Source organism: Podarcis pityusensis (assembly GCF_964106645.2).
Source record: "Podarcis pityusensis genome assembly, chromosome: 2".
Taxonomy (NCBI): domain Eukaryota; kingdom Metazoa; phylum Chordata; class Lepidosauria; order Squamata; family Lacertidae; genus Podarcis; species Podarcis pityusensis.
The window spans coordinates 15,445,301-15,473,019 of record NC_138029.1 but is presented as its reverse complement, the minus strand read 5'-3'; the positions used below and the strand labels follow the sequence as shown (position 1 = coordinate 15,473,019).

General features: G+C 47.9%; 1 long non-coding RNA gene across 1 annotated transcript; it reads right to left on the bottom strand.

Moving 5' to 3' along the window:
• Positions 1 to 22,511, bottom strand: LOC308471193. The gene is made up of 2 exons (XR_013982774.1): positions 22,274 to 22,511; positions 1 to 1,072 (listed from the first exon to the last, which is right to left on the bottom strand). It is a non-coding gene; the product is annotated as an uncharacterized lncRNA (long non-coding RNA).
• Between the last annotated feature and the right edge of the window lie 5,208 nt (positions 22,512 to 27,719).

The window sequence follows — 27,719 nt, the reverse complement described above, 5'->3', positions numbered from 1 at the left end:
CAGGGTGACGGAGCCCTTTAATCCACTTTAACTGTCCAAAGCTAAAGTTACAGTATGCGCTTTAATCCCATCTGCAAAACCTTGGCAGTCTGGATGCACCTTTAAAATATTCCCATGTCCAGAAGCGCTGGTGGGCATATAAGTGAACTTTCAAAGAGAAAGAAAAATAAATCGGCAGGCGGGTGACGCTGACAGGGCTTCTCCACTTTCCAAGCTGTTTCTTGCTCTCTTCTTTACCACCGCCCTGAGATGAGAGCTGGGTTGCAGTGCAGCCCAATGGCAAATGTCCTGGCAACTGCAGTGGCATTAAAATGGTGAGAGAGGGCTTCAACTATACTCTCCCGTTGCACACACCATCCTTTTGCTCTTCCACTCAGCATCCTCCTCCTCCTCCCCACTTCTGCACCCTGTAGTCATGCCACTGTACTAGTTAGTCTCTCTGTTTCATTAACTCCCCGCATTAAGAATTGCCTTTATCCAGGTGGTTTACTGCTCCTTTACGATGCTTTACAAGATGTTCTATTGAAGCTGCCCTCAATGTTTTTGCTGAAACATGCGAGCCTGTGTGTGGATATTGATATATGAGCATTCATGCAAGTATGCCATAATTGCTGTGCTTTTGTTTGCCTGCAGTGGAAGGCGTCAGAGGGGGGTGACAATAGAAGCCAAGATGGGAAGACGAGGACTCCAGTATCTCCTGCAGCTTTGTCCAATTGCTTCTGTCATCGGTCCCTGTTGGAGCACCAAGGAGTTCTCTGTGGCTGTCTTGCAGCTTAGGGAAATCATATAATGCTAACACTCAAAAGATGCTGTAAGCATCTCTTTTCTTTTAATGTTCAAGGCATGGCTGTTCCAAAACATAGGCTAGTTCTGAGCATTAGTTCTGCTTCGGGGGTAGAATGATGATGCTCGAAGGCTGCTTTCAGACGGGTGGCTCCTAGCGCTATCCAATCATTGGTCTTCCATTGTAGGCAGAATTGCGATTGATTTGCAACACCATTGGGAGTATTGTGATTTTCCTATGTGTATATCCTGCTGTGTTCTGTCCAAAATGGTAGGCATGGCATAGCTGCTGTTGGTAGAGAATTTGAAACTCAGCACACATTCAGTAACCTTCGTGGTTTTATAGTTTATTTTTTTAAAAATTATCTTTTAATTATCACCAAGACATATTCAACGAAGGAGCGGTATAGTGCTGTAACACTATTCTGATGTAATGCAGATTTTTATTATGGTGCTATAATGCTTTAACACCATACTACAATAATGCTATAACACTAGACCAGTCTATCATAAAAAACCAAAATCAGAACCCAGAACTTTTTGACAATGAATAAATGAACTAACAAATACAAAACCAGGACTGTACAATATTGCCCAGCACATACAAATGTTGTAACACATAAGCACTGCATTGCAAAAGGATTATTTTCGTGATATGGCATTGCTCACATTAAAATCCTGCCGTTTTGACTGGTCCTTTGTATATGTGCAATTTTTCACTTTTATTATAGTCTTTCTGCATGCGTCACTTTCTTGCAAACCTACTTTGTCATGAGTTCTGCAGCCCGAAGAATGCATACAGCCCTTGTTTCCATGGAAGAACGAGAGGGAGAAAGAATGCCCTGCAAACAGGGAACTAGTCACTGATGACAAATGGGATCAACTCACATAATTCTGCAGCTTGCAGTAAGAACAAAAGAAGAGCCTTGCTGGATCCCAGCAAGGGGCGATCTACTCCAGCACCCTCTTCTCACCATTGGCCAAACAGACGACAGTGAGAACCTCTAAGCATGCAGGACACAACCACAACAGGACAATTTACAGTCTATATTTGGTAGCATAGTTTACCTTCTACATTTGGACCAGGCAGAGGGAAGACAGCACAGCGAGGAAAAGAAAGGGGAATATGAGCAACTACTGTTCTGTGTGCTTTGGGTTTCTTTCAACTGAGGATTAGCACTGAAAGGCTAAGGCAAAAGTTTCACAGAACAGGTGACGGTTGGAATCTGCTGGGGAAATGAAGATGTAAGTCTGGCTTTGGCATTTGGGCAAACCCGGCTAAAGAGAAAAATGAAAAGGAGACCCCCCAGAAATATGTTAAATAAAGAGGTAGCCTTTAAGCATGCACAGAGTGCCTCTGCCTCACAACTGGATAAATACAGCCAGCTCCCATGGTTTCAAGGAAGAGTTCAAAGGTTAAAAAAAAGATCCAGCACCTCTCTGTCTGGAAACTGACCACTAACAGCAATTCTCTGGGTGCCTACTCAGAAGTAAGTCCCACTGAAAGCAAAAGGGCTTATTTTCAAGTATGAAAGCTAACAGCATGAAGTCACACAGTGCTTGCCTACTCGTAGGTAGGGGATGGGGGAGGAAATCGCTTTCTTAATTGAGAATGTACCTAATGTACTTTTCTTGGACCAATATGTGAACCAAAATTCAATTAGCCTTAGAAATGTACACTTTTCTGAATTTTTAGATGCAGTTCTCCAACTAAACATCTGAGAATGGGGAGGGAAGTGTGTGGCATCTCCCCCATCTTTCACCAGAGCCAGGTGCTGTGAGAGACCTGAGCAGTGGCCACCTAGTGAGGAAGTCCTGGCGTGTGGGACTAACATCTAGCTGCTTCAGCAGACACTTCTAGGCCAGGAGACTCAGCTGCAGAAAGGCGTTTGTTAGAACACCAGAGAACAAGGTGGAGAAACATATATACACTGAAATATACTCAGCAGTACATAACATACACTTTTGCCCCTCTGTGATGACTGTTGTCTCATTGTCTGTTCTATTGTGTTTTAAATATACTGTAAGCCACTTTGAGAACTTCCCTTAGTGATCAGGGTATGCTCCTAAACAAACCATGTATACAAAAATGCATCGTTTAGGTGAAACTGTTTATAAAATGCACACATTCGGGCAAAGAAGATGCAGAAATGCATTCTCTCAAGGGAAATCTCTTTGTTTGCAAAAATGTGTCTATTAGCCATAACGGCATACAAAAATGCCCGTGTTAGGAGGAAGAATTCACACCAAAGTGCTGACCAATTTTCACGAGGATTTAAAACAAAGAAACAAATCGCAAATTGCCGTGAAAATGGGGAGAACGGAATGGGAGCAGCGAGAACCCGAGAGAAGCAGAAATTGGCAGATTCTTCCATCCTTGCTCCTAGGTAAGTGAATGCAGGATTGCAGCCTATGTGTCAGATATGTCCATTAATTTCAGTGGCTCTGCTCTGAGTCTAACTAACGTCGGATCCAACCCCTTGTTGCCAAGCTCCTCCTGTATTTCATTCAAGTAAATAATTTGTTGACTTGTGTAGCCTGTTGGCTGGTTGTCAGCCAGCACCTCATGGCTGAATTTCCCAGCTGGTCTTGCTTTGGATTATCACCCATGAAATATACTCAGAGTCGCAAAGTGATTTCATGCTCTTTATTCAGCTCATAGTGGTGAGGAGGAATGAATGAATGTCCCCTCACAGTATCTGCTTTATATACATTATTTACACAATGGGCTGCACATGATTGGCTCATTCTGGAATTCTACTATAAGCCAATCAGGTTGTGGATTCACTTCTATCTGGAGCAGGATTGGGTGGTTCCTGCCAACCAATCATACTGCTGCATTGTTCTAGGACCAATCAGACTGCTGCCTTTTGGATCCTATTGTTCTAGGACCAATCAGACTGCTACAGTTTGGATCCTATTCAACTCAGTACATAACACCCCTCCCCTCTAAGTTCCAGTCCTGCCCGGGAGGTCGCATTCATAGTCCTCAAGGTATGCCGGCGGCCTACGTGTGCGTTGTGGCCTGGGGTGTTCCCTGGTCCGGGCTCCGGGTTCTGGCTCGTGTTCCAAGGATGCTGGCTGTGATGCGGCTGTTTGGTCTGGTGCAACCGGCTCGCTCAGTCGTGGTTCTGGTTCCGGTGTCCTTTCGGCCTCACGGGTCCTCTCTGTATTTACTGATTCTGCCTCTCCTGCTGGCCCCTCCTGCTCTATGGGCCTCACTGCCCCGCTGTTCCCTTGGGACTCCTCTGACCTGTCCTCCTCCTGGTTTTCTCCCGGGAATCGTCGCCGTATCTGGTCGCAGTGGCGGCGCCAGCATTGCCCCCCATCCGTTAGCACCTCGTATGACACGGGGCCAGTGACCCTGGTGATTGTGGCGGGTACCCATGCTGGGCCTGCCCCAAAATTCTTTGCGTACACTGGGTCCTGGGCCTCGAAGGTCCGGGGGTTCCTGCCTTCCCCCACCACTACCTCATCCTGAGCTCTATCGGGGTGAAGGCGGTCCAATCTGATTGCAAGGCGCCGACCCATTAGTAGCTCAGCGGGGCTCCGGCCAGTCGTTGAGCTGGGGGTGCTGTGCTGTGCTAGAAGGAATGTGGCAAGGCGGTACTCCCAGTCCCCTTGCGTCATGCGGCGAAGGGTGTCCTTGGTGGTCCGCACCATGCGTTCTGCTTGGCCATTGGTGGCAGGGTGGAACGGCGCCGAACGGATGTGGCGGATGGCGTTCTGCGCTGTGAAGGTTTGGAATTCTCCTGACGTAAATGCAGTCCCGTTGTCTGAGACGAGAGTGTCAGGGAGCCCGTGGGTTGCAAACAGCCTGCGTAGTACCCGGATGGCTGCGGACGTGGAAGTGGACGGTACCAGTGCGACTTCCAGCCATTTGGTGTAGGAGTCCACCACTATGAAGAATGTTTTCCCCTGAAAGGGGCCAGCGAAATCCACATGCAGGCGTGACCATGGTGCTCGGGCGGACTCCCAGGACTGGACTGGGGCCCTTGGGGGATCTGGGCGGGATTCTTGGCAGGCCTGGCAGTGTTTGACCCAGGCCTCTATCTCTCCATCGATCCCCGGCCACCACACATAACTCCTGGCAAGGGCCTTCATTCTTACTACCCCTGGATGTGTCTCGTGTAGGGCTGTGAGGACCCTTTTGCAGAGGGGCTGGGGAACAACGACTCTGCTTCCCCATAACAGGCACCCCTTGTGGGCCGACAGTTCATGTTTGCGGGTTGTGTAGCCGGCGAATTCTGGCCCGGGGCTGCTGCTGGGCCATCCCCTCCACACCCAGTCCAGGACCCGGGAGATGACCCTATCTTTCTTGGAATGGTGTGCAACTTCTTGTGCCTGAATGGGGCGGTCGGGAAGCAGCTCCAGGCTCATAACCTCTTGTGCAGGTGCTGGGTCAGGGCCTGTTTCCGGTAGTGGTAGCCTGCTGAGGGCGTCCGCATGGCCCATCGCCTTCCCAGGTCGGTGAATCAGTGCATACTGGTAGCTCGCAAGGAAAATTGACCACCTGAGGACGCGAGGAGACAGCACTTGGGGGGTCTGCTTTTCGGGGGCAAACAAGCCAAGCAACGGCTTGTGGTCAGTCACCACGGTGAAGGGCCGCCCGTACAAGAAATCATGGAATTTTTTTACTCCCTTTACGATTGCCAGACCCTCCTTGTCGATTTGCGAGTAGTTCCGCTCGGTTGTGTTGAGTGTCTGGGAAAAGTACGCCACCGGTACCTCTCTTCCATCCGGGAGTTGGTGCCCCAGGACAGCTCCAATGCCATAGGGTGAGGCGTCGCATGCTAGCACCACCGGCAGCCTCTCGTCGAAGTGTGCCAAGACCGAGTTTGAGACAAGCAAGTCCTTGACTGCCTGGAATGCGGCCTCCTGGCGCTGGCCCCACACCCAAGGGGCCCGCTTGTCCAGGAGTCTGTGTAGGGGCTCCGCTACCGCCGCCTTGTGGGGAAGGAAGGAATGGTAAAAGTTCAATAGTCCCAAGAAGGCCTGAAGTTCAGTCTTGCTCTTGGGCGCTGGGGCATCACAAATGGCCCGTACCTTGTCCCCAGTCGGGTGGACCCCTTCTGCGTCCACCATAAATCCCAGAAAGTCCACCTGAGGCACTCCTAGTAGACATTTTTCCCGCTTCACCTTGAGACCCGCCGTCTGGAAACGGTGCAGAACGGTGCGGAGGCGGTCCTCAAACTCCTCTGGTGTGGGGCCGGCAATCAACACATCATCGAAGAAGGGGGTGACGCCAGGAATCCCTTTAAGGAGAGAGTCCATTATATTCTGGAATATGCCTGGTGCCACGCTGACACCGAATTGCAGCCGCTTTACCCTGAACGCTCCTCTGTGCGTCACAATCGTCTGTGCCTCTGCTGTGGCCTCATCTCCTGGCAGCTGTTGATATGCTTGGGCCAAGTCCAGCTTGCCAAAAATTTTCGACCCAGCCAGGGTGGCAAGGACATGGCTGACCACTGGCACTGGGTATGCGTGGGCCGTGAGGGCCTTGTTTATGGTACATTTGTAGTCTGCGCAGATGCGGACCGAACCATTAGGCTTGACGGGTGTGACGATTGGGGTTTCCCAGGGAGCATTAGGCACCGGCTCCAGCACTCCTTGCTCTACGAGTCGGTCCAATTCCTCGTCTATACGGGGTTTCAAGGCGAACGGGACCCGGCGGGCCTTGAGCCTGACCGGTCGTACTGCGGGGTCAAGCTGTAGCGCAATGGGGGGGCCCGTATACTGTCCCAATTTCCCATCGAAAACCCCTGGAAATTCCTTGCATATGGCGTCCACGTCCACTTGTAAGCTAGTGTGGTTCACCCCGGTGACAGCTAGCCCCAGTGGTCCAAACCATGCCAATCCCAGTAAGCTAATGTAGGGGCCCTTGACCACAAGCAAGTCCAGTTGCCGCGTCCGCCCTCGGTATTGCACCCTGAAGGTCCCCACCCCCATTGTGGGGACCTTACGTTTCTGGAAGTCCCGGAGGGTGAATGGGGCCGGCCTGAGTTTGGGACCCCCAGTGGGACACAGTTTCCTTAAGGTCCTTGCCGAGATTATGGATAGAGTTGAACCCGTGTCAAGCTCCATGCGGCATGGGGCCCCCTCTATCTGTACCTCTACATAAATTTTCTCTACGTTGGGGTGGGGCAACTGGTATACCTGGAAGTCCGTGAGCTCCGTCGAGTTGCCTTGGTGCGTTGGGCCCCGGGACCTGGGGCCCTTGGATTGGTCATCTGATGCCTGGTGTCGGGTGGGCCGAGCCCGACACACCCGGGCGATGTGTCCCGATTTTCTGCACTGCCTGCACTCTGCGTTGCGGAAACGGCAGGTCCTCCTCTCGTGACTCTCCCCGCAGCTTGCGCAGTTCCCTCCTTCTCGTCGAGGCAGCTGTGGTCTGTGCGCTGCTTGAGTGCGCTGCTGTACTCGGTGCACCTCCTCCCTGTCGGATCCTGAGTCGTCGGTGAGGTCTTCATGGTGGACCCTCGGTTGGGATGGCAGGCTCGGCCGTGCCTCTTGGGTCGACCTCTCGGCAGCTTCTGTTGCCAGGGCCTCCTCCAGAGCGACCTGGAACGTTAGGTCCTTCTTAGCGTAGAGGCGTCGTTGCAGCTTCTCATCCTTCAGGCCACCGACGAGGCGGTCACGAAGCATGTTCTCCAGCTCTGAGAAGTTGCAGAACCGGGCGGCTTGGCGGAGAGAGGTCACAAACCCAGTTATGGTTTCCCCAGGGGCTTGCCGCTTTGCGTAGAAGGCATTTCGACGAGCCACCACTGAGGGCTGCGGCGAAAAGTGCCCCTTCAGCTGTTCCATTATTGTTTTGTATGGAACAGTAGCGACGTCTTCAGGCGCAAGGAGAGCCCGGGCGATTTCAAACGTCTCCTCTCCGCAGACGCTGAAGAATATCGCCCTCTTCTTGGCGTCTTCTTCGTCGGTGACCCCTTTGGCTTCTAGGAGGAAGGTGAAACGGGAGGCGTACGCTTCCCAGTCTCCAGATGCTGGGTTGAATGGCGAGAAGCTGCTGTTGGCTGCCATTCTGAGTTCCTTGTGCCCCGGAGCTGAAGCCTGGATACACGGTGCGAGGCAGCGGTGCGGCAGTTGGCGGTGCTGCGGTGCTGTGTGTGGCAGTCAGCTCAGCGGGATCCCACCTTCGTCGCCAGTGAAATATACTCAGAGTCGCAAAGTGATTTCATGCTCTTTATTCAGCTCATAGTGGTGAGGAGGAATGAATGAATGTCCCCTCACAGTATCTGCTTTATATACATTATTTACACAATGGGCTGCACATGATTGGCTAATTCTGGAATTCTACTGTAAGCCAATCAGGTTGTGGATTCACTTCTATCTGGAGCAGGATTGGGTGGTTCCTGCCAACCAATCATACTGCTGCATTGTTCTAGGACCAATCAGACTGCTGCCTTTTGGATCCTATTGTTCTAGGACCAATCAGACTGCTACAGTTTGGATCCTATTCAACTCAGTACATAACAACCCACATGGTAGCAGAGCCACAAACTGAACTAGATCACCCTTTCCGTTTTAATCCTGTTATTGGAAAATGGGAGTGTGACTAACAACCCCACCAGCAGCAGGAAGTCTCTCTTCTCCACCCCACGCAGGACAATCTCAGGACATATCCATGGAAAATGGTGGATTCTGCGGCAGTGAAAAGAGCAGGCTTTTTTCTTTTTCCAGCTTCTCCTGAATGCATTGTCTATGCTCCATTTAACTGACAGCAGCTCTCTTTTTGTTGAACAACATAAATAAGGGGTTGCTGTAGCACTGCTTGCTATGAACCCTCCACACAAAACCCTCCAGTGCCTCCAGATTCCTCTCAGAGAGAAGGAGGATTTTGTTTGTCATTTATAGGGAATGTGAACCGGGGAGCCGGGTGGGGTGGGGAGTTTTTGCTCCTCGTGGCCAGCAGGGGTCTCTAGCACATCAAGAATTGTGGCAAAAAACAGCCGAGGGAGACAAGGTTGGAAAAATCCACTTATTTTTCTCTGCTTCTGCCACATACAACGGTCGGCAGCAAATTGGAGGTGGAAGCTTCAAATCTCCTCCCTTCATGTGTGAAGGAGAGGGAAGCCTTGAGGTTTGCCATGACTTGTTCACAATCTATAGACAGCTAAAAAGACCCCCACGACCACCCCAAAAGCCTGCTGGTGTCTGAGCAATCTGACCTTGACTGAGGGTGCTTCCCGACAGGGGTTTATTGTGGGATCCTGGCTTCCCCCCGCCCCCAGTATCCCCATGATGCCCTTGCCATCAAACTGCTAGCCTGTATCCCCACCCCTTCCCCATTTAATCTGGATTTTCCCTCTCCTTCCAGGGAAAATCTGATTGGTTAATGAAACAAACATCCAAACCTATTGCCAATGGCCCATTTGCAACACCTTAACAACCTGTGTTCAACTACTAACCCCCTGGTCTGGAAGCTGCCTAAATTAGCTGACGATTGTGCTGCACAGACCCACGATCCTAAGCCACCATCTCAAATGCCTTTTTAATGGTGCTGCAGTCTAAACCACTGAGCCTCTTGGGCTTGCCAATCAGAAGGTCGGCGGTTCGAATCCCCGCAACAGGGTGAGCTCCCGTTGCTCGGTCCCGGCTCCTGCCAACCTAGCAGTTCGAAAGCTTGTCCAAGTGCAAGTAGATAAATAGGTACCTCTCCGGCGGGAAGGTAAATGGCGTGTCTGTGCGTTGCTCTGGTTTCACCAGAAGCGGTTTAGTCATGCTGGCCACATGACCCGGAAAAACTGTCTGTGGACAAACGCTGGTACCCTCGGCCTGTAAAGCGAGATGAGCACCACAACCCCAGAGTCGTCTAAGACTGGACTTAACTGTCAGGGGTCCTTTACCTTGTACCTTTTTAACAAGGCACCTAGCTGACACGAGGCATTCTGCAAAAACAAACAAACATGATGACGATTTTTAGAGCCAAAAGAGTTGTCAACAGACCTAACACGTAAAAAGGCAAACGTGAAAAGCAAATAGAACGCAGAGAGAAAAGAGGGATAGTGGAAGATGATCAAGGGTGGAAATTGATGTTGCAGAAGCCACAGAGAGCTCCTGCAGCTGTTCTGTGCCCCTTCCACACTGCTTCCTTATAGTGGCTCAGTCCAGACAATCCTGTAAATGATGGTTTGGAACCATGGCAGGCCACACGTTTGCATGTCCTTTCCTTCACAATCGAGTCAGAAGCTCCCACTTCAAATCTGTGACAAACCATTGCCTGCTGCTTCATCCAAATGCTGTGTTTTGTGCAAGATCATGGTTTGCGATGTGTTGCTTTCACAGTGCAATGTTTGCTGCCTTCGGTCAAGTTGGCCAAATGGAAATGTGAAGTGGAAGCTTCTAATCTCTTCCCCGCACATGCATGGGGTGGGGGTGGAGAGGAGGAGTCCTGTGAGGCCCGTGATCTCTGTGGCCCATTCTCATGCCTAACATCAGCATACAGCATCCTTGGGCAGCTGATGGGGCTGTTACCTATACCTGCTTTGGCCTTCCTTTAAAAAACAAGCGAACAGCTGATTCTGGGAACTGCAGATGGGGAGGCTGTAGCTCAGGGGTAACACACATGCTTTTCAGTCAGAATGCCCAGGTTTCAATCCCTGGTATCTCCAGGTCAGGCTGGGAGAGAACTTCATCTGCAATTCTGGAGAACAGCCTGTGTTGACAATACTGTCAGGAGCTTGGCCTACACTCGAGTAGGACCCTGGTAGAGACACATGCCCGACTGGCATGTTCTCTCCCTCCTGGTCGATCGTTTGGGAGCTTCAAAAGCTGTCTTCTGCCGGAACATCACAGCGACCGATGACAACAGACATCGGCACACTTAGGGATCCGCAGAGTCTGCGCAGTTCACGTGACAGACCTCAGCAACTCAGCATTTTGGCTAATCTACTTTATTTACATATAAACACACACGGAGCACTGCAATATGGCTCCCTCTCTCTCTCTAGCATCAGACAGCAAATAGAAAAAGGACAAAGGACAATAGCCCCACTTCACGGAACACAGTGACACAAACATCCTGTTTCCGTCACTTCCCACTTTGTAGAGTCAAAACATACACCGTCATGTGATAGTCAACAATCCCATGACTGCAATCACAGAGCAGGAATTCTAACAAATACTGACCACTGATATAATTTGTTATAAAGCAGTTTCCTATGCTCCTAAATGTTTGGCAATGCTCCAGAATTATGAGATATCATAGGGGTAATTGTAGGAAATTAACATGGTGGTTCTCCTCTGCCCGGTCCTGATTCAGAGCATTCCTACTCTGCTCAGGCCACACAAATGTAGGAGACGATCCACTAGAGATCCCTTTGCTGGGGCCACCTCAAAACTAAAGCTGGCCCTCCGCATTTCACACAACAGTAAACCATGGTTGGTCACAGTTAGGGATGGGAGGATCGATCAATTTTGGTTTTCTCAGTTTTGTCATTTTTTCTGACTCTTAAATTCAGTTCTCCCTATTTCTGCAGCAATTTGGGATTTTCATTTTTAAAAGAACACCCTCATGGAAATCTTTCCTCATTTAAGTGCAGATTTCTCCTGAAGAACACATTTTTGTATGCAGTTTCAACTAATGTACACATTTTTGTAAGCAATGTATCCTGCTATAATGTCCCCCCCCCATGTCCTTTTCACTAGTGTGTTCATTTTTATTTCCCCTAAATATATGCATTTTTGCAAGCATAGGTCGGTTAGAGAAGTACATCACAAATTTCAGATACGTGCGAATTTTTAAGGATGGTTGAGTTTCGGATTTCACATTGCTTCAGAAGGTGCAAATTTGATGAATTTGGCCTTAAATGCAAACCGAATGGAACCTCTCCCCCACCTGTAGTCACGGGGGGCTGATCCATTAGGGCAAAATGGGGCACTGCCCCAGCAATCTCTGTCTACCCTCGACCAGCCTCTACCAACCTGCCTTCTTAAACCAAATCAGAGGGGTGGCTCTGGCTGTCACCTTCCTCCTCCTCCTTAGTCTCAGTGTTGCCTTTGTACAACTCAGGAAGGAGGAAGCTGGGAACACAACTAGAATTAATTAGTCCTCCTGTCACTGGCTCTGGCTCCACCTACTGGTGGCCTCTTACCTTCCGCCCTGCCAGTTTCAACAGGCACCAGCCAACACTGTTTGTCATTATGTCCAAATGCAGCCAACACCTCGTGTGTGATGTCGTTTGTCACTGCACTGTCCATTTTTAAAATGGTGTCTTGCTGTTGATGTTAACTGCTGCTGCAGGGTCCTTGATGGACAGAAAGTTGTGCCGCAGATATTTTAAATACTGCATTTTTCGCTCCATAAGACGCACCAGACCACAAGACGCACCTAGTTTTTGGAGGAGGAAAACAAGAAAAAAAAAATATTCTGAATCTCAGAAGCCAGAACAGTTCTCCAACTAAACATCTGAGAATGGGGAGGGAAGTGTGTAGCATCTCCCCCATCTTTCACCAGAGCCAGGTGCTGTGAGAGACCTGAGCAGTGGCCACCTAGTGAGGAAGTCCTGGCGTGTGGGACTAACATCTAGCTGCTTCAGCAGACACTTCTAGGCCAGGAGACTCAGCTGCAGAAAGGCGTTTGTTAGAACACCAGAGAACAAGGTGGAGAAACATATATACACTTTTGCCCCTCTGTGATGACTGTTGTCTCATTGTCTGTTCTATTGTGTTTTAAATATACTGTAAGCCACTTTGAGAACTTCCCTTAGTGATCAGGGTATGCTCCTAAACAAACCATGTACCGTATTTTTCGCTCTATAAGATGCACCAGACCACAAGACGCACCTAGTTTTTGGAGGAGGAAAACAAGAAAAAAAAAATATTCTGAATCTCAGAAGCCAGAACAGCAAGAGGGATCGCTGCGCAGTGAAAGCAGCAATCCCTCTTGCTGTTCTGGCTTCTGGGATAGCTGCGCAGCCTGCATTCACTCCATAAGACGCACACACATTTCCCCTTGCTTTTTAGGAGGGAAAAAGTGAGTCTTATAGAGCAAAAAATACCGTAAGTACACCCCATGCTAGATGTATGATATAGAGACAAAGAACAGGATCATGCCACATTGACTGCCCCTGGTCTATAGAGCTATGGAAACAACAAGCCCAGATCTGTAACTTTGATGCATTACATATTACAGGAAAAAACCATGAATCTTCGTACTTACATAAAAGATACAGTACAGCCACAGTGCTGTGGAAGAGGACTAGGAGGATCTGTCTTTTCTACGATATGCAAAATGGCCCTCTGGGGTAAATTGGATATGACAGCAGCCGACCCTGCTCCTGTGTGTGTGTGTGTGTGTGTGTGTCTGTGTGGTGTGTGTGAAGTTCACTGCCAATTAATCCCAGCAAAATGGAAGACGGGGATGGAGTGAGATGGGAAACTTCAAGCACAACATGAAACTTAGAAAACTGCCTTGTACAGAGCCAGCTCATTGTTCTATCTACCTCAGCATTGTCTACACTGACTGGAAGTGGCTCTCCAGGGTTTCATTTTTTTTAAAAAAAAATAATTTGTATTGAATTTTACAATTTTATATTCCACACAATCACCATTATCACAAAAAACATGTATAAGCCCCAGTCCCCTGACTGACTTCCCTCAACTTCCCCTTCTGGTTCGTTAAATATTTATTTCTCCTGCCTGTTTTATTCTACTTTGATTTTATAATCTTTCACCTGAATATTATTACATTCTTATCATTTTTTGTACCATACTTCCCAAATCACACCTTACATTTTATTGTTTCCCCAAATGTTGCATCTTAGCTTTTGTCTTGTTTTCTTGATTGTAAATGTTTACTCAAATCCTGCTAGTGAGTCCACTTCTTTACAATATTTCTGTAAATACAACATGTACAATTCCCAGTACTTTTAAAAGTCTCCGTTGTCCTAATCTCTTAGTTTTCCAGTTAGTTTCACCATTTCGGCATATTCCGCCAGCTTTTCTTGCCATTCTTCTTTTGTTGGTGTCTTGTCGTCTTTCCATCTTTGGGCCAGGGCTCTCCAGGATTTCAGAGCAAGTTCTATTCCAGCCCTGCCTGGAGTTGCCAGGGACTGAAGCTGGGACCATGCAAAGCAGATACTCTACCAATGAACTACAGCCCTTCTCAGATGGGCTGGCTTTTTATGGTTTTGGGTTTCTCCCCTAGTAGGGTTCATAGAATTGTAGAGTTGGAAGGGACCCTGAGGATCATCTAGTCCAGGGGTCAGCAACCCTTTTCAGCTGTGGGCTGGTCCACCGTCCCTCAGACCGTGTGGTGGGCCAGAAGCTTAACATGAGTCAATGGTGTGATTCACCAGCAAAAAAAGAGAAGCTAATGCTATTCTAGGCTGCATCAGTAGTGTCCAGATCAAGGGAAGTAATAGTACCACTCTATTCTGCCTTGGTCAGGCCTTACCTGGAATACTGTGTCCAGTTCTTGGAAGGATATTAACAAGCTGGATAATGTTTCAGAGGAGGGCGACCAAGTTGATCCAGGGTCTGGAAGCCAAGTCTTATGAGGAACAGTTGAAGGATTTTTTTCAGCAGGGGGCCGGCCGGTCCACTGTCCCTCAGACCTTGTGGGGGGTTGGACTATATTTTTTTTGGGGGGGGGGTGAATGAATTCCTATGCTCCACAAATAACCCAGAGATGCATTTTAAATAAAAGCACACTTTCTACTCATGTAAAAACACACTGATTTCCTGGACCGTCTGTGGGCCAGATTGAGAAGGCAATTGGGCCACATCCAGACCCCGGGCCTTAGGTTGCCTGCCCCTGATCTAGTCCAGCCCCCTGCAATGCAGGAATATGCAGCTGTCCTATACAGGGATTGAACCTGCCAACTTGATGTTATCAGCATCACGCTCTAACCAACTGAGCTATCCAGGTTCCTGCTACCTTTCTGTGATCAATCAATCAATCAATCAATCAATCAATCAATCAATGGCTTTAAAATGGTTCTAGGGAAGGGCAGAAAGCATAGGCATGAGGAAGGGTCCAGCTGCCCCCTCCTACCCACTCATACTGTGCATTGAATCTCCCCTTCAACTCCCAGCTTTGCCGAGATTTGTTATGGCCCAGGTTGGATCAGGCTGTGTGGTGCCTAGTTGTTGCCTTGCAGTGAAGTCATATGCCTGTTTATTCAGATGTTACTCCCACTGTCTTCATTCTTGCTTTATCCTTAACTGAGTGTTTTCTGAGTGGCTGTAGCACTCTGCCCATTTACTTCGACATAAGTCAGTAGACACTTCTCTGAGTAGGCATGTATCCTTATAATAGGCATTTAAAAACTAGGACAATTTAAATGGTGATAGGTGTGAAATTATTAAAATAGTTTAACAGTGCAGATTTTATAAAAATGCATGATCCTTGTGGTAGATCCATCAGAAAGAACTGTGGTGGATTTTGGAGTTACAGAACTAATCAAGAATTTAAGAACAAACAATGGGCAGTAATCTTCCTCTTTGGCGATCACTCGTAGCCGAGTAAGATTGTCTTCCATAAACACAGTTTTAACAATGAGTCCGTAAGTGACTGTGGAGGCCAATTCTGGATCCACACATCCTTCCACAGTGGGGACGTTGGTTTCCGGGTGGGAGTTGATCACGGTGTGGATTTGCCAAGTGTGCCTTCCTCTTAGCACGTTACTCCCTTGTGTCCTGAGTTTGAGTGTCTTCAAAGCCCGTGACACCTTTGGTAATGGCTGTTCTCCAACTGGAGCGCTCGCAGGCCAGTGTTTCCCAGTTGTCAGTGTTTATACCACATTTTTAAAGATTTGCCTTGAGACAGTCTTTAAACCTCTTTTGTTGACCACCAGCATTATGCTTTCCATTTTTAAGTTCGGAATAGAGTAGTTGCTTTGGAAGACGATCGTCAGGCACCTGCACAATGGCATAACTGTGGGCTTGTTCACATTTGTACTTGTCCCATTCCTAGAAAGCATGGGGTCAAATGGTTTTCCACTTGTCCTGTGCTTTCTAGACATGGGTCCAAGTCATTTTGCCTTTGCCCCTCTGCGATTCCTTGGAAAACCCACACTTTAGCGCTAAATAAGAACAAACGGCAATCTTCAAAAAAACCAATTGCTGTTCCTTCTGATTTCTTTTGATTCCGTGGGTTTCTCCAGAGGAAAGTGACAGGCCAAAGAGAAGTGTGGAGGAGCCTAATATTTTTCCTGAAGTCTGAGAATTTTGATTACACCAGCATTATGGGGGGTGGGTGGCTCCACAGTTTAGAGGAGGACCTCAAGCATACGTTGCTTTTGGGTCAACAGTTTAGTGGAGCCTTCACTCTAGTCAGCAGATTGGATGCTGTCAGGTCGTCCAGGTCCTATTTAAGAGCAAAAGGTTTAATCATGAGAAGAAAACAAAAGGATAGCAGGAGATGGAACACTTAGATTCAGCCCTATTCCTTTCTTTCCCATCCCTGATTACTCATCACTGGATGAAGGTCAAGATAGTCTCAGTGGGTTGGTGTTCAGGCCAGGGATGGGGAACCTGTGGCCCCCCAGATGTTGCTGGACTACAACCCCCATCATCCCTCACCGTTGGCTATTGGCCATGTTGGTTGGGGCTGATGGGGATTGGAGAACAACAATATATGGAGGCCAAAGCGAGATGAGTGCCGCAACCCCAGAGTCGGTCACGACTTGACCTAATGGTCAGGGGTCCCTTTACCTTTTTACAGGTTCCCCACTTTGACTTTGAACAGATACCTGCTTCCCAGCTCACCTTTTTTCCTGTCTGTATCTGTTTTTCTGGGTGGTCTGGGAGGAGACTTAGAATACAGTAGGGTCGAAATAAAAAAATTCCTTCCTGTAGCACCTTAAAGACCAACTAAGTTAGTTCTTGGTATAAGCTTTCGTGTGCATGCACACTTCTTCAGATACGTATCTGAAGAAGTGTGCATGCACACGAAAGCTTATACCAAGAACTAACTTAGTTGGTCTTTAAGGTGCTACAGGAAGGAATTTTTTTATTTCGACTATGGCAGACCAACACGGCTACCCATCTGTAACTGAATACAGTAGGGTGTTAGCCAGCTGCTCAGGTCCACCTACTCACTTTTGTATATTTAATTTATATTTATTTATATACTGCCTTTTCTCCCTGAAGATGAAGGTGGAAATTCAACAACTGCATCGGAAGATCTATAAGGGCAGGGAAATTTGTCTGTTATTACTGAACTACTTATTGTGGAATGCCTGATAAGTTTCTGAGAAGTCTCAGGGTTCATAAGAGCACAGTTTTGACAACCGCCACCCTAAGACCTATCCAGATGAGGGCGTTTTCCAGGAAGCAGATTGTGATTCAATATGCCTGTTTTTCCTTCCTCAGAACTACCACACAGGCATCTTCATTAGCTCACCCTGTTCTTGTTGAGAATCTTATCCAAATTCTCGAGTTACAGCAGGCGCGATCTTCCTGCCTTCTCCAGCATGGGTCTTCCTTCCCATGTAAATAAAAAAGTAATCTGAGAAGGAGCTTGTAGATGGAGGTTGCCTCTCTATGATAAACAAGCATGACCTTATGCACTTAAGTCAGTGCCAGGCTATTAGTTTGCCCTGAGCTCACCTCTAGGTTGTGAAAGGCCAGTGGGTAAGATCTAGCCTTGTCTTCCTTTACCTGCTAAAATCAGGGTTAAATTATATATGACATTAAATATATTATTTGACATTTCATATAGGTTTTTTTAAAAAAAACACACAAAAACCCTAAACACTGGCATCTGCTGGGGGCAGGGGACAATAAGGACTACAGGGAGGGTCAGCCCTTTCTAGCTATGCCGCAGACCTGACGAAAGTCACATACAGTGGTACCTCGAGTTACAGACACTTCAGGTTACAGATGCTTCAGGTTACAGACTCCGCTAACCCAGAAATAGTACCTCAGGTTAAGAATTTTGCTTCAGGATGAGAACAGAAATCGCGCAGCGGCAGCAGGAGGCCCCATTAGCTAAAGTGGTGCTTTAGGTTAAGAACAGTTTCAGGTTAAGAACGGACCTCCGGAACGAATTAAGTACTTAACCCGAGGCACTTTGCTCTGCCCCAAGAGGGAAGCTCCAGTGGCCATGAATGGAATCTTCCCACAGCCAATAGTACTGTTATGAGTTTGGGGTGTTAACCTGGGTACCAGACACCTCTAATCCCTGGATCCAGTGAGTGTTAGAATTTAATCGGGGAATCTAATTCTTGGAATAGCCAGGCTAGCCTCCTGGTGAGGTGATAGCCTGGGTGATGAGCCATTAAGGGACATACCCCTTTGGGGGTTGATGTGAACCCCACCACTGTGGCTTCAGGTTGTATATAGGTGTAAAGAAATCATGTGTCATAAAGACACCACAGTCTCTGCTGTGCCTCATTCCTGAAAGGAGACACAAACCCTGTGTACGTGCCTGGAACCCCAGGAAACTTGAACCACCTGCAGATTGGGGTAGCATGCTACAGTATGTTTGGACCTAGGTTGCTGGAAAACTCAGCTCTTAATGGACATGGAAGTAGAAATTGCTGCAGTGTGCATTCTTATTAGAAATGAAAATCACAAGGTTGAGTTTTTTTAAAAATGAACTCTCACAAACTATGTCTTTAATAACATTGTTTTTAGAATAGTTTTGACGTTTCCTTTACATTGCATTCACATGCAACCCACTATGTGGGATCAGCTGATGGGTGGGGAGTCCAGTCCTGATTTCTGCATCGTTGAGCTGCATCAGTGCCAAGAAACACAACAGAAATATGGCAGAAATGACCAAAAAATGCTGCTACAGTAGACAGCAAGACATAAAAGGTGGTGTTTGGTGGAAACGGAACTGCATCAGAATGGAAACAGCGCTGATTACACGGCTTGGAGTGGAAATTGCTGTCTACTTACATCCCTAGATAAGAGCGAGGGTTCATTTTTCACGGACTCTTCAGTGCCAAAGGAAAGAGTTAACTCTACCATATTGTACACTGTGCTCCCAGTCCTGCTGGAGGTCTTGGCAGCATGTGATATCAGATTGTGTCACACATAATCTGGGCCTTCATCCTGGAGGCAAATGCTGGCTCTTGTAATCATGTTATGCCGGGTCTACTCTGGGCTGAGTTCATGGTACATGGTGTTGCTGTTCTCCAGTAGGAACCCACTTGGTGAGAAGGAATCTACCCTGGAGGGGAGGCCTACCCAGTGGCAGCATGGGAAAATTAATTTGTGCAAAGCAAGATGGCAGGAAACTAGAAGGACCCAGAGCAGCAACTTCTGGGCTCAGGAAGGAACTGAAGGGGAGATTTTAGAAGGAGCCCCAGATTCAAGGCAAACTCTGGAAGAAGATGGAGTAGCAGTTAATTGCTGACTTGACAGGGTACATTTCCTGACCCAGCAGAAGCTGGCTGTTTGGAAGAGATAACCTTCTAGTGGCAGCACTGTATCAGGATCGTATTATAATGCATGTGGGGAAATTGCTTTGCAAAAATGTTTATATTAGGCAAAACTGCATACAAAAATGTGCGTATCAGCAGAAATTCACACTGTGTACTGATGAATTTTCATGAGGACTCTCAAAACAAAATCCACAAATTGATGCGGAAATGTGGAGAAGTGAATTTAGGACTAGAAAAATAAGACACTGAAGCCAACATGTTTGCGTATCCCTGGTGAGTGCTGAAGCACATCATTAGTAGCATATATATCTTTGGAACCTGTTAATTTATTTTAGAAATACTTTATTGATTTTATTTTAGGCATTTAACTATTGCCCTCCAAAATATCCCAAGGGCAGTTTACACTGTCAAAGGAATGAGCTAATCAAACAATGAAAAATCCAAAATAGATAAACAGCATACATAGAAAAACACTCTGTGCTGTAGATGGCCTCTAACACTCCAGAATGAGTCCATGCTTTCTCTCTGTATATATATAATTGATTGAAAAAAACTATGTTGACTAGAATGTGCTTTTCGATTTAAAAATGACTCTCTTCCACTTTTCTGTATTGCCACAACAACATTCACAAGTGACACACGGAAGAATAAAAGGTGCTCTCAGGCAAGCAAACGAGGCTATTCGAGATACTTCATCATCTTCAAGGGTGCCAGCAGCTTCCATCCCATTTTCGATCCCAGAGGCGGGGGGCTCGCCAACTTCACAAGCTATACCAAGTTGCAACAGCCGCACTCCCAGCAGATCCAACCTCATCTTTCAAAGGGCACATGATTTGCAGCTTTAAACTTGCAAGATGTGGATAGCTGCAGGCTCAGTGCCTTGCTCACCACTTCCATTTGGCCAGCAAGAGTGGAGTTCTCAAATGGGCACAGCACTTCTTTGCTTCCTCCTGTTTTTAAAAAGCCCCTCTATGGGCAGCCAAGGCAGAGAAGATGGAAGGGCGCTGGCACTTCCCATCCCACCAATATCCTCCAAAAACCAAAATGTGGGGCAACTCTCCTCTCCTCTCCTCTCCTCTCCTCTCCTCTCCTCTCCTCTCCTCTCCTCTCCTCTCCTCGCCATCTTTGTCCCATACCAGCCACCCAGGCAAATCCTTCCCTCCAGAAAGGAGCAGAGGAATTAACATCATAGCTAAATGGAGTTGCAAGTGGGTGAGCCCTTCCACCTCCATCAATTGCTCTGGGCTGCAGCGCCAAAAAACCCCCACATTATACCCATCCCTCTGCCATAGCAGTCAACCTTCCCTTTTTTTTGGCGGGAAATTCCCTTATTCCAGCGCTGTTTCCCGCTGCTTCCCGCTGCTATCCTGGATTGTTAGATATCCCGTAGACTGTCCCCGGGACAGGTGAGGCTGCTGATCCCTTATTTTCAAATCTGAAAGTTGACAGCTATGCCCTTTGCTTGCTTCGGGTTGGCGACCCCTGGCTTAAAAAATTGCCTGCATATTATGCAATCTTTCTAGAAGATGTAGAGCAGTGTTTCCCAAACTGGGTTATACTGCCGTGGGGGGTAGGGGGTGGTGGGGCTGGCTGGAATAATCCAGGGTGGTGGTAGTAGTCTTGGGTAGAATTAGGGAGCATTGAATAAAAATAAGGGGGCAGCGGAAGCATAAAGAAAGAGAAGAAAAGAAGATTTTTTTTTTTAAAAAAAACCATCCGTACATGTTTCATCTGTTGTGTAATGACCCTTACTGCCAGGCCGGGAGCAGTTGCAGGATGGCGACAACGCCTCCCCGGGATCCAGCGGTCGTGCTGTAGGTGAGGAGTTTCTCCAGGCTTGGTGTGAACCCTTTTTAGCTTCACCCAGGCCTGGGAAGTGGATTGCAACTAGCCTGCCTGTTTGGCCAGTGGCAGGCAGGCAGCAGCACTGGCACTACCTGTGGGGTGGATCGGACTGAGCCGGCCGGCTTAAAGAAGATAGATTTCTAGGGGAGCACTGGATATTTTTTTCCTGAAAAGGAGGCAGTAGGCCAAATAAGTTTGGGAACCTTTTGGAACCTAGAGATTTCCATTTTTGAAATGAAAGCTCAGAGTTTGGCATGGGTCCTGGTGTAATCACTACATCATGAATCTGGCCCTGCTAGGACCGCAGGGATTCCTATTGCCTAGTGTCCAAACAACTCACTTATCAATCAAAGTTCTGACTTCACTCATTGGCTAAAACCACAGATAGGCGGGCGCAGCCAGGCTTGCTCATGTAACAGAAATTATTTAGAAGGGTATCTTCACACTGTGCTTCATAACTTGTTTTCCAGTAGGGCTAGAGACTTACTCTTTATTTTAAAAACATGAAATCCGGTGCCTCTGTTCAGGGGCATCAATGAAGGCTTTCACAGGCGCTGGATTGAGAGTGCCTCCACTGACTTTAACTGGGGAATGGGAGACATGAAGGGTGGAAACAGTGCAACAAACTAAAATGCTAGAATTCAACTGTGGCAATTCATTGTTTGTAGCCATGTTTCAAAAGTATCTTCTGTGCTAACAATGTATATTAAAACCTCAGCTGCAGGGGGCCCTAATTCTGGGCATAGTGGGTGGTTTTGCCACCAGGATCATTGCAGGCATGGGAGACCTCAGGCGCCAGGGCAGTGGCATAACGTGGGCAGGATCACAGGGGCGGGTGTCCCAGGCTCGAAATTCTTAGGGCTTCAAAAATTCAAAAGAAAAGAAGAAGAAAGTAGTAATAATAAATTTAAAAAATAGTGCGCCTTCCCCATCACATAGAAAATCTTCCAACGTTCACATGGGCAGACTAAGGAGCTGATTTGGGCAATGGTTGGTTGTGAGGGCACCCTCTACATGGGCTTTAGAAAGATACCCACTCCTGATCAATCCACCATCCCACTCTCCGCCATGCACAATGCTCATGGGGTGCCACTGCTGCCACTTGTGTAGTTCACTGAGCTATTGCTGCTTCGTTCCAGCCTATTGGCGGGCAGTGCTGAGGATACTAGCTTTGCCCTGGGTGCTGGAAACCCACGCTACACCACTGCATCAGAGACTGGATGTGTCCCTCCAAGCCTCTGGATCTTGCCTTTGGGATTGTCCCCAGTCCACAACCCAACCCAGCTCAACTTCATACCCACCTTGAGCGCTTCTGCTTCACCAGGATGTATCCTTGAACTCTGAGAATGCCTCTTGGTGGGCTGGATAGATAGAAACAGGCATGTGTGTGTGTCCAGGCCCATCCACCGTTGCCAGGTGGCCTCCAGAAGGTTGCCCAGATGGGAATGTGTCCCTCAGTCTGACTCAGCCACCACTGAGCTAATGAACTGGGGGTGATATGGCACTGTTGTGCCTGGTTTGTGCTTAATGATCCAGTGGTGTGTGCGTCGCTGTCATTGTGAGTTCATTTGCACCCTGGATGGCATGTGGGTGTCATCTCTGGCATGGTCTTTGATTGGTGGGTCCTGAAAGAGTTTTCATTGTGACACTGAGAGGGTGTCTGTCATTTTCATCCTGTTCCCACCCCGTTTGTATGTTCTGCTCCTCCCAGCATGAGTAAGCACTGGATCCACCACCACATCCTGATGCAATGTGGGTTTTTAACATGATTGTTTTGTCTTATATTATGGCACTTTTCTCCTTCTGTTTTTGAATGCTGCTCTGCAGAAGAGCAAGAGTCTCCCCCACTTCCTTTGGTAGTAGCTTGCTGGTGGAAACAGCTTAAATCCCCTGTGAAATTTAGAGGCACAGGACCTCCTGTGAGTTTAATTCATGATGACAGACGGAGTAAAATTCTATGCACGTTTCTTCAGAAGTAAGTCCCAGTAAGTTCAATGGAGAGTACTCCCTGGAAAAGGTGTAGTATGAGAGATGTAATGAGCAAATCAATGAGACAGAGTGCAAATCCACTGCGGTCTCTCTATGTGACCATGGCAGAGACAGTGGCATCTTCAAGCCAGTTATTTACAACACTCATTTCTAAGGTGCTTAGCAATTATATATTATAAAAGAGTGGTTTGTAGAAGCGTTAACACACACACACACTTCAGATAGAAAACCAGGTTTTGATGGGAACTACCCAGAGGAGGTCTTAGCAAATGACAGATCCTTTTTGTGTTAACAGAGCAACTTTTTAATTCATGTCTATGATCTTTTCAATCAGGTGAGATTTCTTACACACACACACACACACACACACACACACACACACAAATTCTGGCCTCCCTGCCTGGCTATCCCAGATGCCATTAGACATAACTCAACAGACGATTTCATAAACCTACTTAAGAATGTAAAAGTTTGATAATAATTCCCGTATTATTAACCCTCCCACCCTTGTAAATTTTATGGGCTGGGAGCTACAGGGGGGGATGGAGGCCCGGCCATCGGACGGGGCTCCGCGGCTGTGATTCATTCTCCTGTCAGTCTGGGTCATATTTATTAATAGTCCTAATGCGGGAAGCAATAAAGGAAGAGAGAAATTCTATTAATTAAATCATTGTTATAATTAACTTTCATTAAAGGAAAATCAATAAAGAGGAGCCGCGATTGAAATAGTGCCCATCCATTATGGCCGATTTTACTGGAATGCATTCAGGGCCTGCTATATATTATAGCTCTGGCGGGGGCGGGGTGGTGGTGGGGAGAGGTAGCAGGCCTGCGAAGGGAGGGCTGTGTCACAGCCGACTGATTTAAAGAGCCCTACTCCATTTCTCCCTCTCTCTCCCCGCCCCCCTCTGTGTGTGTTCATGTATAGATTCGAGGCAGGTATACGGAAGATCTATGTTCTCCTGTAATAGAGACTAGTGTGTAAATATAAGTGTGGGTATTTTGGGGAGGGATGGGTATGCCAGTGTGCACTGAAGCAGATTACTGGAGTGGACGCGTTTATTGGAACTGGTTATGTGAAGAAGAAGAAGAGAAGGAGGAGGAGGAGGAGGAGGAGGAGGAGGAGGAGAAGAAGAAGAAGAAGAAGAAGAAGAAGAAGAAGAAGAAGACGCCTACCTGCACCACTGATATCAGGAGGGGATTAGGAAGCACATGTTTTATGTGCATTGCCTGATAGAGTACACATTTGTGGAGTCCTGTCCCAGAGATGTCAACCTGTGACGTATAAATGCATGCTGCCCTGTTTTAGCCAAGCCCACAAGGTGCTGATCTAGAGAGGAACATGTGGCCCTTCAGATGCTTCTGGACTACAATTCCCATCCTACCTGGTCTTATGGCTGTGCTGGCTGGGGCTGATGAGAGTTGGAGTCTAACAACATCTGGAGAACCACAGGTTCTCCACAGAGATGGAAAGCCTAGAAGGGATGCAGGGTCAGTGGGAATCATTTAACAATCAAAGGTAGCAGGTTCTAGATAGCAAGGCTCAGATCAGGGTTTCAGGACCTGGGAGAGCTCCTAGGGAAGGCAGGTGTTGACCTGAAAAAAAGTCCAAAGTACAGCAGGGTTCTTACATTCTCATGAAACTAATAGAATCATACTCCTCAGGCAAGTTGCTGGGGATGTAAAAGGGCAGCACTTTGGCTTGCATCTAGTGATACTAGATGGCCTTGGAGCATGCTCTCCACTCTCTCCAATGAGCCCCACAGGGGGAGCAAAAGTCTTGGGGTACTGCAGCAATTCCATTATTTCACCCTGTCCACCAAAGGCTCTTTGGGGATTTCATCCCCATGCTGCCCTTCAGATGTTTTGTTGGACTCCAACTTCCATTAGCCCTAGCCAGCATGGCCACTGGCCAATGATGGACACCGTAGTCCAACAATATCTAGAGGATACAAAGTTGCCTACTCTTACTCTAAACCCAGAAGCTTCTGGGGCTTTGAAGCTTCCTGGGCAGGAAATCCTGGGTTATCATATATGAAGCCACTGTCAAAAAGGTCTAGGGGCTGGGACAGGTATTCAAAGTGTTGCAGCCACCACCATGTTGGACTGAGACTCAAATTGGTTAACCAGGGCAGGTTTAGGTTAGATTTTGATAAGAGGTAAACGTAAAGGACCCCTGACAGTTAAGTCCAGTCGCAGATGACTCTGGGTTTGTGGCGCTCATCTTGCTTTACAGGCCAAGGGAGCCGGCGTTTGTCCGCAGACAGTTTTTCCGGGTCATGTGGCCAGCATGACTAAGCCGCTTCTGGCGCAATGGAACGCTGAAACCAGAGCAGCGCATGGAAACGCCATTTACCTTCCTGCCTATTTATCTACTTGCACTTTTTTGGGCATGCTTTCAAACTGCTAGGTTGGCAGGAGCTGGGACTGAGCAACGGGAGCTCACCCCGTCGCGGTGATTCAAACTACTGATCTTCTGATCGGCAAGCTCTAGGCTCAGTGGTTTAGACCACAGCGCCACCCGCGTCCTTCAGATTTTGATAAATGCATACTATTGCATGTCCAGAATATGTTAAATTATACATGCCTCAGCAGTATAAGCCAGGTCTGCTACTGTTCTCAACATTGATATTTCATTGCTGTTTTCTCTCTGTGTGTGTTTTAATGTTGTTTATTGCAAAGAGAAGAGACGACTGAGGTGGGGCATGAATAGTAACACTTTCCAAATACCTGGAAGGCTGCCACAGAAAATAGGGCAAAGACTTGTTCTCTCCTGCCCCAAATATAATGGGCTTCAGTTGGCAGATTTTGGCTGAACATCAGCATAAATGCTTTGACTGCTGGACAATGGAACCCATTGCTTAGGGCAGGGGTGGTTAAATTAGTGCCTTCTATATATTGTTTGACTCCAACTCCAATCAGTCCCAGCCAGCAGGGCCAGTGAACAGGGATGATGGGAACTGTAGTCCAGCAAACATCTGGAGCGTACCCCCTTGGCTACCCTTGACCTGGGAGGTGATGAGTTCTTCACTGGATGTCTTGCAGCAGAGGGTGGACACCTGAGCCTCTGTTGCTGACACTCTGGATTCCCTACACCCCACCAAGCTCTGTGATTCCACATACATTGTAAGGTGAGATTATGACAACAATTTTTGGAGTACTTGTATTGCTTGGATGTTGTGCATAGGCCTGGTCCCCACCACTGGGCTGACAATCTAAGAAACTAGACAGGCAAGGGAAAATTAATGGAGAGAAAGGGCCGAGAAGGGAGATCTGTTCAAGAGTGCCAGAATGAAATGATGTGTTTGTAACCGGTGTTAAAAGCCATGATAGGCCACCCCCTGATCTTCTATTGGTGGTACTCTTGCCAGGCAAGAAAGGTGCAACCTCTTAGTCCTTTGACCAGTGATACGGGCCACATTCTATATATAAAACCCCTGTGTATACTGCTGATTGTTCTGCAAGGTGCTGTATTGCAAAGGGTTGTTAAGAAGAAATGGGGAACCTGTGTCCCCAGTGGCGTAGCGTGGGTTGTCAGCACCCGGGGCAAGGCAAGTAATTTGCGCCCCCTCTCTCCGCACCGCACGCCTGGCACACCCCCCCTCCACAGTGGGCGGCGACCCGGTGGCTCGGATTGGATTCGCACAGCCAGCACTGCAGTGAGAGAGAGTGAGTGAGTCAGGTAGGGGCAGAGAGCTGTGAGTGCGAGCGCCCCCCCCAGATGTTGCGCCCGGTGCGGCCGGCCCCCCTGCACCCCCCACGCTACGCCACTGTGTGTACCTTCAGATGTTGTGGATTACAGCGCCCATCACCCCTGACCACTGGCCATGCTGGTTGGGGCTGAAAGGAACAGGAGTTGTTGTTTTTTAAAGTAGGACCACAGGCTCCCACAGAAGTAGGGTGGTCTGACAAGAGATTAGGGTCCTGATGTCATGAGCAACAGGGGAAGAAGAAGAAAAGTTTGGATTTGATATCCAGCTTTATCACTACCCGAAGGAGTCTCAAAGCGGTGAACATTCTCCTTTCCCTTCCTCTCCCACAACAAACACTCTGTGAGGTGAGTGGGGCTGAGAGACTTCAAAGAAGTGTGACTGGCCCAAGGTCACCCAGCAGCTGCATGTAGAGGAGCGGAGACGCGAACCCGGTTCCCCAGATTACGAATCTACCACTCTTAACCATTACACCACACTGGCTCAGTGCAGTCCAACTAATTCTGGAGGGACACAGATTCCCCTACCCTTGTCTTTTTTAAAAAAGGGAGGTGGCAGTGAACACACACATAATCACACATGTGTGTGGATTTGAGAAGTCTTTGTCCTGAAGAGAAGATTGTTCAATGTCGTAAAATCATAGCCTGGTCTTGGCTGTGTGGAGTCACCCCAGTTGCAGTTCAGCCCCGGACAGGGCAATGCCTTCTTTGCAAAATGCGCTGCGCTGCTTCTGGATGCAATTTTTCGTTTCTCTTTTTCTTGTTGCTACAATGATCCATTATTAATGTTGCTTGGTGGTTTCTTTCCAATACCCAGCATGCTCAGAAACCTTGGCACGTGGCTGAGATTGAATAGGCCCGGCGGGGCAGTTGGGAAGGGATTGGCACAGCCGTTAGAAATGGTCTCAGGTGCCAAATGTGTCTTGTACCCCTTGGCAAAATGGTGGCCGGGGGAATTGCTCGTGGTACCAGGACTGGAGGAAGGTGATTGTAAAGCTGCTGTAATTCATCCCAATGGCCCCCTGCTGCATGCAGATAAATTTGGAGGA